This window comes from Chamaea fasciata, unplaced genomic scaffold (assembly GCF_029207755.1).
Source record: "Chamaea fasciata isolate MVZ Bird 193981 ecotype frontalis unplaced genomic scaffold, bChaFas1.0.hap1 SCAF_23, whole genome shotgun sequence".
NCBI lineage: Eukaryota > Metazoa > Chordata > Aves > Passeriformes > Sylviidae > Chamaea > Chamaea fasciata.
The window spans coordinates 4963652-4977432 of NW_027094108.1; the positions used below are offsets into that span (position 1 = coordinate 4963652).

General features: G+C 45.4%; 1 protein-coding gene across 5 annotated transcripts in view; it reads right to left on the reverse strand.

The window, feature by feature from the left end:
• The window catches only part of LOC136300656 (F-box only protein 6-like), a 22602-nt gene extending 20372 nt beyond the window's left edge, over window positions 1-2230 (reverse strand). For 3 of the 5 annotated variants that reach the window (XM_066203193.1, XM_066203191.1, XM_066203190.1), the window contains exons 1-2: window positions 2146-2230; window positions 1708-1870 (exon numbers count right to left, since the gene is read on the reverse strand). The gene's annotated coding sequence lies outside the window, so the exon portion shown is untranslated. The remainder of the gene's footprint in view (window positions 1-1707; window positions 1871-2145) is intronic. The other 2 variants (XM_066203192.1, XM_066203194.1) reach the window with 2 other exon arrangements.
• Window positions 2231-13781: the final 11551 nt, after the last annotated feature.

The following is a 13781-nucleotide window of genomic DNA, read 5'->3' on the forward strand; positions in this document are numbered from 1 at the left end:
GTAATTCCCACCATGTCTTGTTAAGTCTTGTTATGGTCTCGTTAAGCTTGTTTTTAAACGGAGGTGGAATCAGCCTCAGCTTTGCTTGGAAAAAGCAAGCAACAAACAGTGAGAGCTCATGAGTGTAAGGGGATTTGGGGTGCACTGGTAAAGTGGGAACACAGATGTTTAAAGGGATAGAAAGGGCAAGTGTGGGCCTGTGTGGAGAAAAGGAGTGCAGGTGGGCGGGCATGCACACAGGTAGCTGGTCAGCCACGGAACACACAGAGTGCTTGTTATAAATGCATATGATATTATTGGCTTTTTGCAAATATTAAGATAAATGCTGTATGTATAATGTCGGAATAACTTTGCTCTGTGAATATAGTTTTCATTTCTATTATTAACAAAACTTAAAAATAGTAGTGAAATAGCTGATATAGTTATGCTTATAATTGAACTGTCTGCTTAGTTAAGATAACACCCAGTAAACATATAATGAAGACCCTACTGCTAACATGTTAACTATCAGCACCTACCATCTGTGGAAAGTACAGACAAAAGCCCAAACTGGAGGTGATAATAAAGAAAGACCAAAACCACAGCCAAAAACCACACATACTCTAAAAAGGTGGACCCAAGGAGAGGCTATGCAAAATAGTTCCTAAAATATATAAACTAGTTTGTGGAAAAGTGTAAATATACATAAAGGTCTATGAATATGCAACAGGCTAACGTAATGAAGAAAATATTTAAGAAGTATCTCCGAAGATGATAAGTGATAAGAATATCAAATACCAGCTGTTTAACCCTTTACTTTATCTCCTATTATCTTTTTATTAAACCTTTTAAGTTTCACCAGAACATTAAACCTCGTTTTCCACAGTGCTGGAGTCCAGCTGTCCCTGCATTGGGGAGCACCCAGCTGTGACTGCATGTGCACACATGTGGGCACACAGAATGACACCTGAGAGGACCAACACGATGGGCACCCTGTGCACAGATCTGTGCTGGGGGAGTTTAACATCCACCCAGCCTCTGGCTTCCCCCTGCACACTCAGCAATCCCTGAAGGGCCTTCCCCTTTTCCAGTCAGCTCTAATGCCTGATTGGATTCTTCTCCCTTTGAGCAAGTTTTCAATTCATCTCTGTTTTTAAGGAAACACTTAAAGAACAAAGCAGAACTGATAGCTAAATTAAACTTGCTGAGAATGCTTGTTTAATTGAAAATGCCATCTGTAATTTAAATGTCAGGGCTGAGATGGTTATTAAAACCCTCCTTGATTGCTGCGTCTCATTTCACAGTTTCAAAACAGACAAGAAAAAGTTTCAAGTGGGTCATGTAACACCCAACCACCAAGGAATGAATAAACCTTCTCCACACACACCAGTGGGGGCCAGGCCAGCTTTTTCCCCATGGCAAGGCTGGCTCTTGCCTCTGTCCTGGGAGATCATCTCCCAGCTGCAGCAGAGCATATTTTCTCTTGGAGGATGCTCAGGAGAGCCAGACAGAACAGGCAGTTCAGCTCTTCCAGGCCCAGCAGGCAGGCAGCTGCTCCTGGAACACTGGGCAGAGTAGAGTTCCCCTCCAGAGGTCCAGCTGGAGAGGCTGCAGAGGCAGCTCTGTGTCCCTGCACTGGCTCTGCCCAGCTGCCAGGCATGTGCTGCTTGCTCCCCATTCCTTCCCTGGCACTCACAGGGCACTACCCAGCTGTCCCCAAACACTTACCCAGGGTTTTCCTGCTTCTCTGTGCACTGCTCTCTGCCTTTCATCCTGCTCTTCCCAAGGCAAGAGGGAAGGCAGGTGACTAGTGGGGTGGGAGGAAAAGGAGCAGGCTCATGCTGAGCTCAAGGTCACAGAAATCACTGCCTTGTCCGGATCCCAGCCAGCTCTGATGCAGGGAGGGAGGAAAACAAATCAGCAGCTGCTGAGGTAGCAGCACCAAAGGCAGGCTTGCCATCCATCATTCCAAGACTACAGTTTATAAACCAATGGGCCTCAGTAAATTACAGGAGGAGCCAGAGGAGCATGCAGGCCACCATGAGCACAGGCTGCAAGGCATTTCCTTCCTGCTCTCCTGAGGCAGAAAAGCTGCCAACATCCCCCAATGCGAGGAAACCTGAACCAGCAGAGCTGGATTTACAGACACCCCAACCCATCACTAACCTTGGGTACAGCAGCACACCTGAGTCCACTGGTCAGGCTGGGGGTGTCCTTGTGCCAGCAGGGCCCCTGCACGCCCCCTTTTCTGTATGGGTACCCTATGCAGAGGCAGGGCTGGTTAAATTAATCAGTACTGCAGTGGGAGCCACTAATTAATCATTAATGGTCACTGTGAGAGTTGGAGGAGACTTCAATGAGCACCTGGCCACAGGAACTATAGCCAAGTGCCTCTTTCCATCTCCTCTACTCCCTCACTTTACCCCTAGGTTTAGTCAGTGGTTGAGGCATGAAATCCATCACTCCTTTGACTCCAGGAGCAGGAGGAAAACAGGGATCTGGTGAACCAGTGCATAGCTCTGTGCCCCAGCCCTGGATTCCTTGCTGCAGCAACACAGACAACAGTAAAGGATCACAGCTGATGAGATTTTGCACGGAACTCGCCCCTCCCCAAACCTTGGCTTTCCTGGTTGTTCCTAATTTACACATTCCCTTCACCATGCAAAGAATGTAAAAAGAAATAATTAAGATATTACAAAGTATATCAAGAGATGAGCTAGGACAAAGGGTAATTAATATTGCCCCTCAGCTACCTCTATGAAGTCCCCTGTAATTGGATGGTAAAGCACTCTGCTTTATGTTAGAAAAAAAGGGAGCACAAAGAGGCTCACATTACAGAAGGCTCATCCCACATTAAAAATTACAGTAATCAAAGCCACAATGAGCTGTAACATTTAATGAAACTTTTCGACAATATCTTTAGGCTGTAACATTAGAAATGGCAACGTTTAAAGAAAAACATAAAAGGACACTATAGGAGAAAGATCACTGGGGAAGGATCTGCTGGCTGTCAAAGCCAAGGATCTGATCTTGTCACCCCAGTGACAGTCTTGGCAGTCTCCCAGGAGCACAGGGTGGGAAAGGGTTGGACCCTCCACAGGTTCTTTGCAGCCCAGTTTCACCTGAACAGGTACAGGGCCTTTGGAAAGGCCACACCTGAACAGCCGGAATACCCCCACCTAGCAGTGCCCCAGCTTTAGCATTCCAAATACACAGCCCCACAACTGCTTACAGTACAAGCAATCAAGGTTTAGAAAGGCATTTTAAAGTAAATCTCTGTATCAGAACTCAATGGGGGAGTATCAGAGCCTTGCAGGAGAAACACAGCACCATCAAGCTGGCTTAAAACAGAGAACCAAGAGGCAGGGCTGCTGTTTAGGAGAAAAAAGTATGCCAGAAAGAAAGGAGGTGCCTCATCTGCACGCTGATTTCTGTTCTGACCAGCAGTCCCATGACTGGGTATGTCACCAGCTTTGTTATTGTTTGTTTTTGTTTTTTGTTTTTTTTTTTTTTTTTAAATTTTTATTTTTAAGCCTTTGGGACCTATGGCTAATGGGAACTGGTAACATCCAGCACCTACCCTATTGCTGGTGGAATTGATGAGGGGACCATTCACACAAGCTCAGTCTGGACCAGAACATGCAAACTTTTTCTAAGGTATGCACAACTTTTTGTCTGCATCATCTCCAGGTTTGTAGTAAATTACATCGTGGCACAGAGCAAACTCAGCATCACAAAGGCTACCACACACACAGGAATCACCTGGAAATATCTGGGCTGAGGGTACAATGTTCCCCCTACTAACATGACAAGGACCAACTGCTGTCTTCTGTCACACAGCAATTACTGAATCTGTGGGAAAAGAGACGTGGGAGAAAAATGTTTTGCCCCTTATCTATTCCTTGACTCATTTCTCCCTCTGTTCTAGGTAAAAAAAGTATTTTCCTTTTGGGTAGGCAGACTCCGGACAGTCGAAGCCATAAAATTTCAGATTTCTTTCTGCATCAGCTATTCCATGCAACATTAAATTAAGATAGTTGTTAATGTTCCAAAATAATTGTCTTCTCCTTTCTAAGGAGTTAAGTAGTGTCATGCAATGAAAGTAGAATAGATTCTATCAATTAGGAGCAGGGTAAGAGTCTGCAGATTTTCCTAACTGGAGATGAGAAAGGCTCGCTTCCAGCTCTGAGTTTTTCCTCCCCTGGCACACAGCAACCTGGAGGAAGTGTGTTCTGCCTCACAGCAGAAGGACTTGAGAGACAAGCTTGATTCTGAGTGTGCTTGAGTGCCCTGGCATCAGTCCAATGAAGCACTCACCGCCCTGATTAACTGTAATCACAGGTATGTCCTAGAGACAAGCCCTGGTGTTATTTTAAGATCCACTACTATATGTTTGTGAGTAGCAAAATGCTAAACTAAATACTCAAAGCCATAATAAAGGCTGATTCTGCAGATGGAGAAATTGCAGTACAAGGAAGGAAAACAGACCTGGTTGTCTAAGGCTACCCATGAGTCAGGGCCACTTTGTGTGACAACGATGGACACACAAATCAAAATGATGGAAAGGCCTGGGCTGAAATGACCCTTAAAGACCATCTGGTTCCAACCTCCCTGCCATGGCCAGGGACATCAACCACTAGGTCAGGTTGCTCAGGGCCCCATTCAACTTGGTCATGAACATTTCCAGGGATGGGGCAACCACAGCTTCTCTGGGCACCCTGTGCCAGGGCCTTTACCAGGCTCTGGATAAAGAGCTTCATAACATCTAATCTAAATCTCTCCTCTGTTAGTTTAAAAACATTCCTCCGTGCCCTATCACCATCTGCCCATGTATAAAGCCACTCTCCCTCCTTTTCTATCAGCCCTTTTCTTGTTCTGGAAGGCTGCAGTGACATTTCCCCAGAGCCTTCTCCTCAGCCTGCTCCCAGTCACCTCCCAGACCCAACAGCCCCTTAGGAGAGAGGTGACTTATCCACTGTCATCCCCCACAGCACAGCTCAGGGGTGCTCACATGGAGGAAGAAAGAAAAGTCTGACTGACCAGAGGAACAGCCACAAACCCCAACCCTCACCACAATCCCCCCTTTACAGCAATCACTGCAACCTCTCCTCCAGAGCCTCAGCCCTCTCAAGTACCACCTTCCCCAAAGACAGAAACATACAGAACCACTGGGCCAGTGGCACACATCAGACACCAGAAAACTACAGGGAGGTCTAAAATGTTGGCAAGAGTGCACTTATCAGAGCCCAGTAAGATTCCACAGCCAATATTCCCTGTGTGGCTCACAGACCTGGGTTTCCACCAGAGAAACCAAGGCACAGAGAGCAGCAGTTTCCCCCAGTCACACTGAATGTGACGTGTGGAGCTCAGAGGAGTAAAGGTACTCTGGGTTCACATCTCTTCCTTTAGCCCCTTCCTTCCTTCTGCTGTCATGCAGCAGATTACATTCCTGCTCTCACCCTGCCTGGTCAGCAGGTTCCTGAACACACCTGCCTTTACCTGTCATGCCTCAAGCACCACCTCAGACACGGAAGACTCTGGCTTCAGGTATTCCTGTCCCTACTCAGAGCACTGGGACAACTTCTACCAGCCCAGCATCCTCAGAAAGTCTTTACTACATGTTCCATAGAAAACTAGAAATGCAAAACTGGTTAAGTCTTACTAGAGAAGAAAAGGGACTAGATAGTAAGAAATTTCAGAGTCACTTTTGCCAAACACCATTTCTTGTATCAATAACTGTTTTCTTCTTTTGTTTTATAATGGGAAGATGCACTTTCTGGAGTCTGATGTCAGCAGCATAGCTGAGTTATTCCTTAAGCTCTTTTAACTTACTACTGTGCACTGTACATCGTTAAATCACTTTTATTATCACTTTTGAAAGAAGCCAAGCAACTCAAAGAACATCCTTCTATTAATCCTAAAAAATACCCTAAGGATTTTTCCATTCTGCACCTGAGCATGTATTTACATGATGGATTCATTACACCTCATTGAGAGAAGGATGGTGCATTTTTAAGCACACTTATAAATATGTATTCATCTGATAGACTGGAGGAACTAATCTAGGTTTGAGAAGGTCCACAATTATGAATTTACAAGCTCTTCCCTAATTGTCCCTAAGGGATAGGGTAGGGATGGAAGAAAGGATGAGCATCTGGAGCTACAGGGAGATCGTACACATTAGTGATGCTTCTGAACACAGCAGCTCAGTAGAAGCACCCAGTTTTCAGTGTGGAAAGAACTGCCTAAGTACAGGAAAACAGGAATCAGGCTGATGGCTTGGCACAGAGGCAATATCCAACATACAAGGGATACAAATAACCCGAATTTCCAGAGCTGTTCTCTCCCTTTCCTCAGCGTCTCTGAGCAATGCCACCTTCCCTTAGAAAAGACAGCAACAAAACCACAGCCCAGCTCTCCTGACAAACAAGCCACATAATTAGCAAAGCATTGCTGCACTTCTAGGTCTTCTTGTCCTAATTTGTTTTAATTAGAGATTCTGCTGCTGGTAGGTGACGGCAGACTGACCTTCACGTGAGCAAGAAAAAAGCCAGTTATACATAAAAGCATTCCAAGTTCCTCCCACCGTGCTCCCCTTTTTGAAGGGGAGAGGAGATTTTGGCTCAGCCATCTCAGCTTTGTGACTCCAAGGGCAGTTGCCCAGTTCTGCTCCTGTTCATTTCCAGCACCTCTCTCACACCTCCCAGGCAGCCCAGCTAAAGGCAGACCAAGCAGGTCAGTGCCAGGACAGTTCCAGAGTTTCATGGCTGGACGACCAAAAGGGACTTGATCTTTTAGATCAAAAGCTGATCAGCTGATCCCTTTCCTCCTTGGAGCACATCCCTCTATCTTCCTCTCCTAAGAGTAGCCAGGAGTTGGAGAAACACTCTGGACACATGGCAACTGTACCTCTGGTGTGCTTCATGCTCCTTGCATGGACAGCTAGACCCTTAGGATCATGCATTTAAAAATTTCTGCAGAAATTATATTACCCTTCCATTTGATTTGTGCTTTATATTTGTGCACCCCAGACAAACCCAGATTTTATTCCCTTCCTAATTTCCCTGAGATGCTGGAGTTTCCAATTAACCAGAAAGGCTTTTTATTCCTTAAAACTCTCCAGTTATGAATAATTATACTAGCTCATAAATGAAAATTGTCTATTTAGATTCTGTATTTCTGGGAGGGTACATGGGGAAAAAAATCAAGCATGAGGCAGTGGCCCTTAGGTCATTTGCAACTTATTAATTTCAAGCAGAGCTCTTAGCTACCTTATTAACACTGAGTATACTGCAGTGGAATTTAATGGCCAGGATATTAATTACCTTGCAGACTTTCACAGATAGAAGATGGTTTATTTTTATTTTATGTTACAAAGCAGCTGTACCAGGGGGATCATTCAGCACTCTCAGATCTGGGCAGTGCAGGTCCTTAAAAGGCTGGTTCTAGCAAGGATGAGATGGGGCTGCTCTGAGCCCTCAGCCTGGCCCTGTGCCTGTGCAGGATGCCCTGTGACAGGGAATTGCCTCTGGAGGGCTGCTACCTGGTGCTTTTTCCCCAAACAGAGCCAGCCTGGAAGTGAGGTGCAGCTCCACACTTCACAAACAAAGCTGGCACGGGCAGAAACCACACTTGGAATGTCTGTGGTAGTGTCTGCACCTGAAACAGACCCTCTGGAATCACTCCACAGCAGATCACTGGATATACATACTGCACTGCACCAGGTGGATGTTTTCTATATAAGGAAAAGGGTCTCAGTTTCATCCCAGGACTTTTTAAGGGAAGAACTCTAGAATTTTCTATGCCCTTCTGATCACAATTGGCTCAATGCCAGAACGAAAACACTGATAAGGCTCTTTACCTGGTCCTCAGAAATGTAGTTATTTTCTATTGGGCTGTTTGCCAAAAAACCCACTTAAATATTTCAATACTTAAGGGAGAGTACAAGGCTTCTCACCACATTTTTGGGGTGCTGTAGCAGGTGTGTGGGACCTGTCCCTAAACTATGTGCAGCTTTTGTTCTTTGTTTTTGTATTATTTCCTTCTTTTATTAAAACCTTTTTGCTTTTTCAAGACACTCTCGATCATGCCATCTCGCTAAATATTTTAAGCTATTTTCTGTGAGGTGCTGGACACCCTCAGAGGTATTGAACCCTCGCAGAGCTAAATACATCTATCTCTTGGAGAAATTCAATATATGCACAACGGGTTTTAGTACAGAAACAGGACAAACCTAAGCAGCTGCCTCCTACCTATGCCAAGACACTGCTGCCCACTGGGAATGACCCTCAGGACACATCGACCAGCCCCAGAGGGGCCACAAGGTGCCTGTCTGGGTGACCATTAACAGCCACAGAGCACTTTTAAATGCCAAGGTGCTTTGGATGTGTTCTACTCCCATCGATTTTAACGTAATTCTTAAGACACATAAATGTGCCTTTCACCCAAGCTTAGAGGAGACACCTGTCTCTGTCCCCCTTGCCACTGTCTCATTAAGTTCTGATCCCATGGCTGTTCCTGGAGAGTGAAGGTCAGTCAATTGACTGTAAATGGAAGCATATAAAATGCAGCAGCACTTAACAGTCAGTGCTCTGCAGTAATGGTAAAGCTATGATGTGACTTTTCTTGGCGTTTTCTCTTAAGGAAGGATTCCACCTGCTTTAGGATTCCATAAAAGAACAACAGTGATTTGCATCTCTGTCAAAACAACCTGACCCCTTGCAAACCCTGTAGCTGCCAAGTGGCCACTTCCATAGCTACAGATACTATAAAATCTACTCATCCTCCTACACTGTCATTAAAAGAACTGATAAACAAAACCAGAATTCCCCAACGAATCTTGAGGGACAAAACTGGACTATAATTTATATATACAGTCAAACCACTGAAGAAAAATGTAGTCTCACTGCTAAACCAACTGCTATTATCACAAATTCATAGATGCCTCCAAAACTAAGCACAGTTGTCCCTCTTCACCCATCAAAAGCCGTGGCTATTTGCTTGGGAACGCAATGTACATTTTTCAGACGACATAAACATCTGTTAAAGGATGGAGAGACAGACATCAACCCAAATACCTTTCTCTGACTCACAATCTGGGGCTTTCAGCAAAGGAAAGGAGCAGAGGGGACAGTTACAAGTTAAAATTATGATTTTCCTCTCCTCCCTCTCTTTCTTGTATTTTTAAACCCTGCTAATTTCCTTCCCCCTCCCCCCTTAAAATAAGTTTCTTAAAGAAGTCAACGGATCTGGCACTTTCTCTCCCCTTTCTTCCTTCTTTAGATGCATCTGTTGAATATGGAAGAGCACTCCTTTTATATTCCCAGGTCAAAAGGATCAAAACAAGGATCTGGGAACTGATGTCTGTATAGTTACTTTGACAGAAACTCAAATGCATTGATGCTAATATATATCCTACCTCTGGTCTCTCAGATATTCCCCAGCTCCTTCAGCTCTGTCCTTATATCTCCATTACTTCATTGGGGAGGAGGGAGAAACCATGGCCAAAGAGGCAAGACATTTATCTTCATCATATTTTTCATGTGAAAATGTAGCTTAACCTAAGCCAAAGTCTCAGAGGTGGGTGAGGACTTTGTTTTTACAAAACACATATTTGTTAGGGGCGGGGATGTGGATAGACATCAAAGTTGTTCCCGTGAAAAGATCGTGTTCTGATTGTTATAGGTCCAAAGTTTCTCATCGCACCCTGACTAGCGTCCCTGACTATGTGTGGATCTCTGCAAGCTCCTTTTCCCAGCTTTGTTGGAGCTTTCCCCTCTGAGGCCCTGGGTCACATCAGCCTTTGTCCGACCAGCTCACATTTGTATTCAGGGGGGTGGGGACAGGTCAGGGAACCAGGGGAAAGCCACATGCTACAGCACATCCCATAGTACTGCCCTCATCCTCCTCCCCGCAGCTGGCTGGGAAATGAGGTGACTATTATCTTGATATAATGAGGGCTCATTAATTCCTCTAGGCAGATGTTCCCCAGCAATGACAGCCCAAAGGTCAAAGTACTTTTTGAACTGAAATCAAAGCAAGATCATGTGGCTGAGTCTTCCCCAGTTTTAATGGCTGCTCATGGGGCATTTCAGGAGTCTCTTGTTTTGTGACAGCTGGGCAGCCACAAAACAGAATTATGGGCAGTCCTACTAAAAGGACCTTTCTGTGGTGCAGATAGATTCACTAATCTGTTTTAATGGCTTTTCCAGCAAAGCCTTTGACACATTTTCATTACAGTAATGCTTTAATGCAGAAAGCATCCATACAATTAGGATAAAGTTTTCAAGATCTCCTCTTTATGAAGGTTTCTTTTTATTTCAACGTGTTTTGAACTCACACAGCAGGACCACCTTTAAAAAGCTGCTTTGTACAGGCCAAATTGGACCAATTCCATCCTTTAACAACAACAACAAAAAACCTCCACGTAACAAATCCCTTACTTCCTAGTTACTAGGTCAGCAGCACAGCTGGTGTATAAACATGCATCACCCTCCTTCATAATCCTGGCTATGTCAGAGAAGAATGTTTTACAGCCAAGCCGTGCCAGCTCAGGATATTATCCAGTTTTCATAGTGTCTCGGTTTTGAGACAAATTTCAGGAGAAAATGCCCAAGAATGGACATTTCTTCTATGAAGAAAGGACTTCAGTAACTCTCTTTTTCCTCTGCCAATGAGAGAAATGGATACCAGGCTTTTAAAGTGAAAAAAACCCCTGTTTATTAACAAAAAAAAAAAAAAAAAGAAAGAAAAAAAAAAAGAAGGGTTCCTGCAAGGCCCAGAAAAAGAAATAAAAAGAAATTGAACAAATGCCACTTATCTATTTAAATGCTAGATATTTAAATAAACCTTACCCCCAGCACAAACCCAGCCCCAGCCCTCTCTGGAGCGCACCACCTTCCCCTTGGATACAGTTCCGGGCACGGCCAGCAGGGGCGCTGGTGGCTCCCGGCCGGGCAGGGTGGGTGCAGTGATTCCCCCGAGCCTGCAGGGGGCGCTGTGGCGGGGCCCTGAATCGTGAAAAACAGCTAAAATCATGGACAAACACTCTCTAAGTAGTTAAAGTTAGAAAGTCGTGTGTTTTATGTTTTATTGTGATGTCGGGAGTCGCCTTTTAGAGTAGTGCCCATGAATTTCAAGGCTCTTTGCCCTCTATTTATTTACCAAAGTCATACGTACTCAAAATGCTTATACATATGCATAATCCCAGGACCTCCCACTCTCGCTTTGTATTATAATGAGCCCAGAATCCTTCACACTGTGCAATTCTTCACTCGAATTGGGTCAATGGTCCTTGAAATGGGTCAGTGCTCTTGAAAGATGAAGTCAGGGATGTCTTCCTCACAATGACCTTTCTTCTGGCAGGCTTTTGTGACTTCTTGGCACAATTCAATCTCCCTTACTTCGCTTCCAATTATTTCTGGGCCCAGGTGCTGTCATGGTTCCATTGGTTCTCATTTGTTCTCCTGATGGTCTATCATTTCCTTCGATAAACACAACTAAGACCAGCACATAATAGCAAGTAACACATCTCCTGTGTTCTAGTTTAAGCATCTAGTAACTATTAACTCATCTTTGTTTTTCTAACTTGCATCTTAATCAATATAAATTACTTCTGTAATTACTATAATCAATATAATTACTTCTGTCCAGCCGTCTCTCTCACGTGGTTCTGGCGGACACAGCCAGCAAAAGGAATGGAGAAGGGGCTTCCTTTACAAACCCTCAGTGGCAGCTGGTCGCCGTGCCCCTCTGGATAGCAAAAGGAACTGTAGTAGGAACCTCGGGAGAAGCAAGCTGGAATGGCAGGACCTCCTGGCAGGCAGAGGGTGAAAAGGTACAGTGCAGCACAAATCTGCAGCAATGGGTATGGCGGGGGTTAAAATTCTGCAGCTGAGCCCTGCTCCTCACCAGTAGGCACAGAGAAGAGGTCTTGCTGTGGAACAGCCCTATGCTACAAGACATATAATTACATTTCAGGCTCTATTACTCTCCTCTTTCAATTACAAAACTGATCCAGTGAGGAGAAGCAAGTAGCTTCCTGTTTAGAGAGGCTTGGAAGATGATTTCATCTCACTGCCATAGCACCCTAAAAATAATCCTCAGGAATAAGTTATTTTAAATAAACTCAAAGATTCTGAAGTTTCTCTCAAAAGAACCCTACATTCCAATCCCAAACTTGTCACAGTGCAGAGGAGATAGATGAGAAGTGTTTTACTGTCCTGCAGCTTGTCCCATGCAGGGGTCCTGTCAGACCTCAGACCTCCAGCTCCCTCTGCCTCAGCTAAGGCACAAATTCGTCTGATCCACAGCCTTGAGAGCCCCAAGTTAAATTAGCAGAATAACTTCCTTCACTAAAACAACAACAACAAAATTTTTTCTCAAGTCTCACCTAGTCTCAACATTATGTCCTGGCACCGTCCGCCTGCCCAGCCCAACAAAACTCCCCGTGTCAGCAGCAGGGCTGAAATCCTGCCAGTCCCAGGGAGGGAGTCCCAGCAGCCCTACAAGCAGGAGGAACAGTATGATAAGATGGTGCTCAGCAAGCAAGATCATCGTGCAGAGCAGGCAATGATCCTGCTCCTGACGGGGAGGCTTATTGAAGGCTGTAAGCAGGGAGGCTTCTGTCAGGCTGTCTCAGAGCGCAGGTTTATTCTTAATGGGAAAAACAAGGAAACCCCTTGCCTCCTCATTTCACACTGATGATGTGAATGAATTTTGTTTTGGCTTGAAATTATAATTCAATGGGAGATGACTGCCAGCAGAGGGGGTCATGGGTTTTCCATGTGCCCTGCTGAGAAGAAAGGGCTCTTGTGAAAGACAGAGCAGCCAGCAGCTGCTGCTCCAGGCCCAGGACAAGCTGGAAGCATTTCAGCTGCACTGGAGCAATAAAGAGAGACCTCTTCCCTCAGCAGCCAAGGGAGCACAGTGACAGTGTGGAGAACAGGGTCTGGACTGAGCCTCACAGAGGCAGCCCCAGGTCAGAGGGAAACACCACTGATGGAGGGGAGCAAGCAACAGCTCCCTACCCAGATGACATAACAAGGGCAACACGTGTCCTTGTGGGGAAAATCTCAATGCCTCAAACCCATTGGGCTCTGAGGGGAGATGGAGAAGTCTGGTTTCCTGGACTCCCCCACACTCTGGAGCCTGCTGTGGTCTCAGGTTTCCATAGAATTCACTGGCTTGGCAGGTGACCCACCACTGCAGAATAACTCTAACTCTGCAGAACTATGTCCTGCCTCCAAGTACAAATCAACGCCAACCTGAACAGCATTTCTATCAGAACTGAGATGCAGTAGGACAGGTCAGAATCACTCCACATGCAGACAGCACACACAGGGAATACACCAAATTCTGACCAACCTGTAGATGAGACAAGTGTCTCACAGGGAACAGTGCTTCTGAAAAATGTGAGCAAGGGAAAAAGACAGTTCATTTATCCTTCCATGTCTTACAACTCCCCATTGTGCCTACAGGCTGCACCCTCTGCAAGTGGTGACCTCTCCTCAGAGGCAAGGAGAGTTCTTCCCTCACCTCTAGGGGTGCATGGCAGCATTGCTGTTACTGACTGGGGTCAAAGGCCCATCTTTGCTCCAGCCTCCCACCAGCAGGGCAGAGCATCCCCATCTGCAGTCTCTGTGCAATTTCCCAGAAGAAAACAGTTGTTGCAGTGTTAATGAATTGCTGCCAAACATTATTAAGTGTGCAGCATGACAGTGGGATGTAGGTACAGAGCTGCATCTGCTGAGGCAGGAGCACCACCCCAACCTGCACTTCCACTCTTCTCTTCCCCATCACTG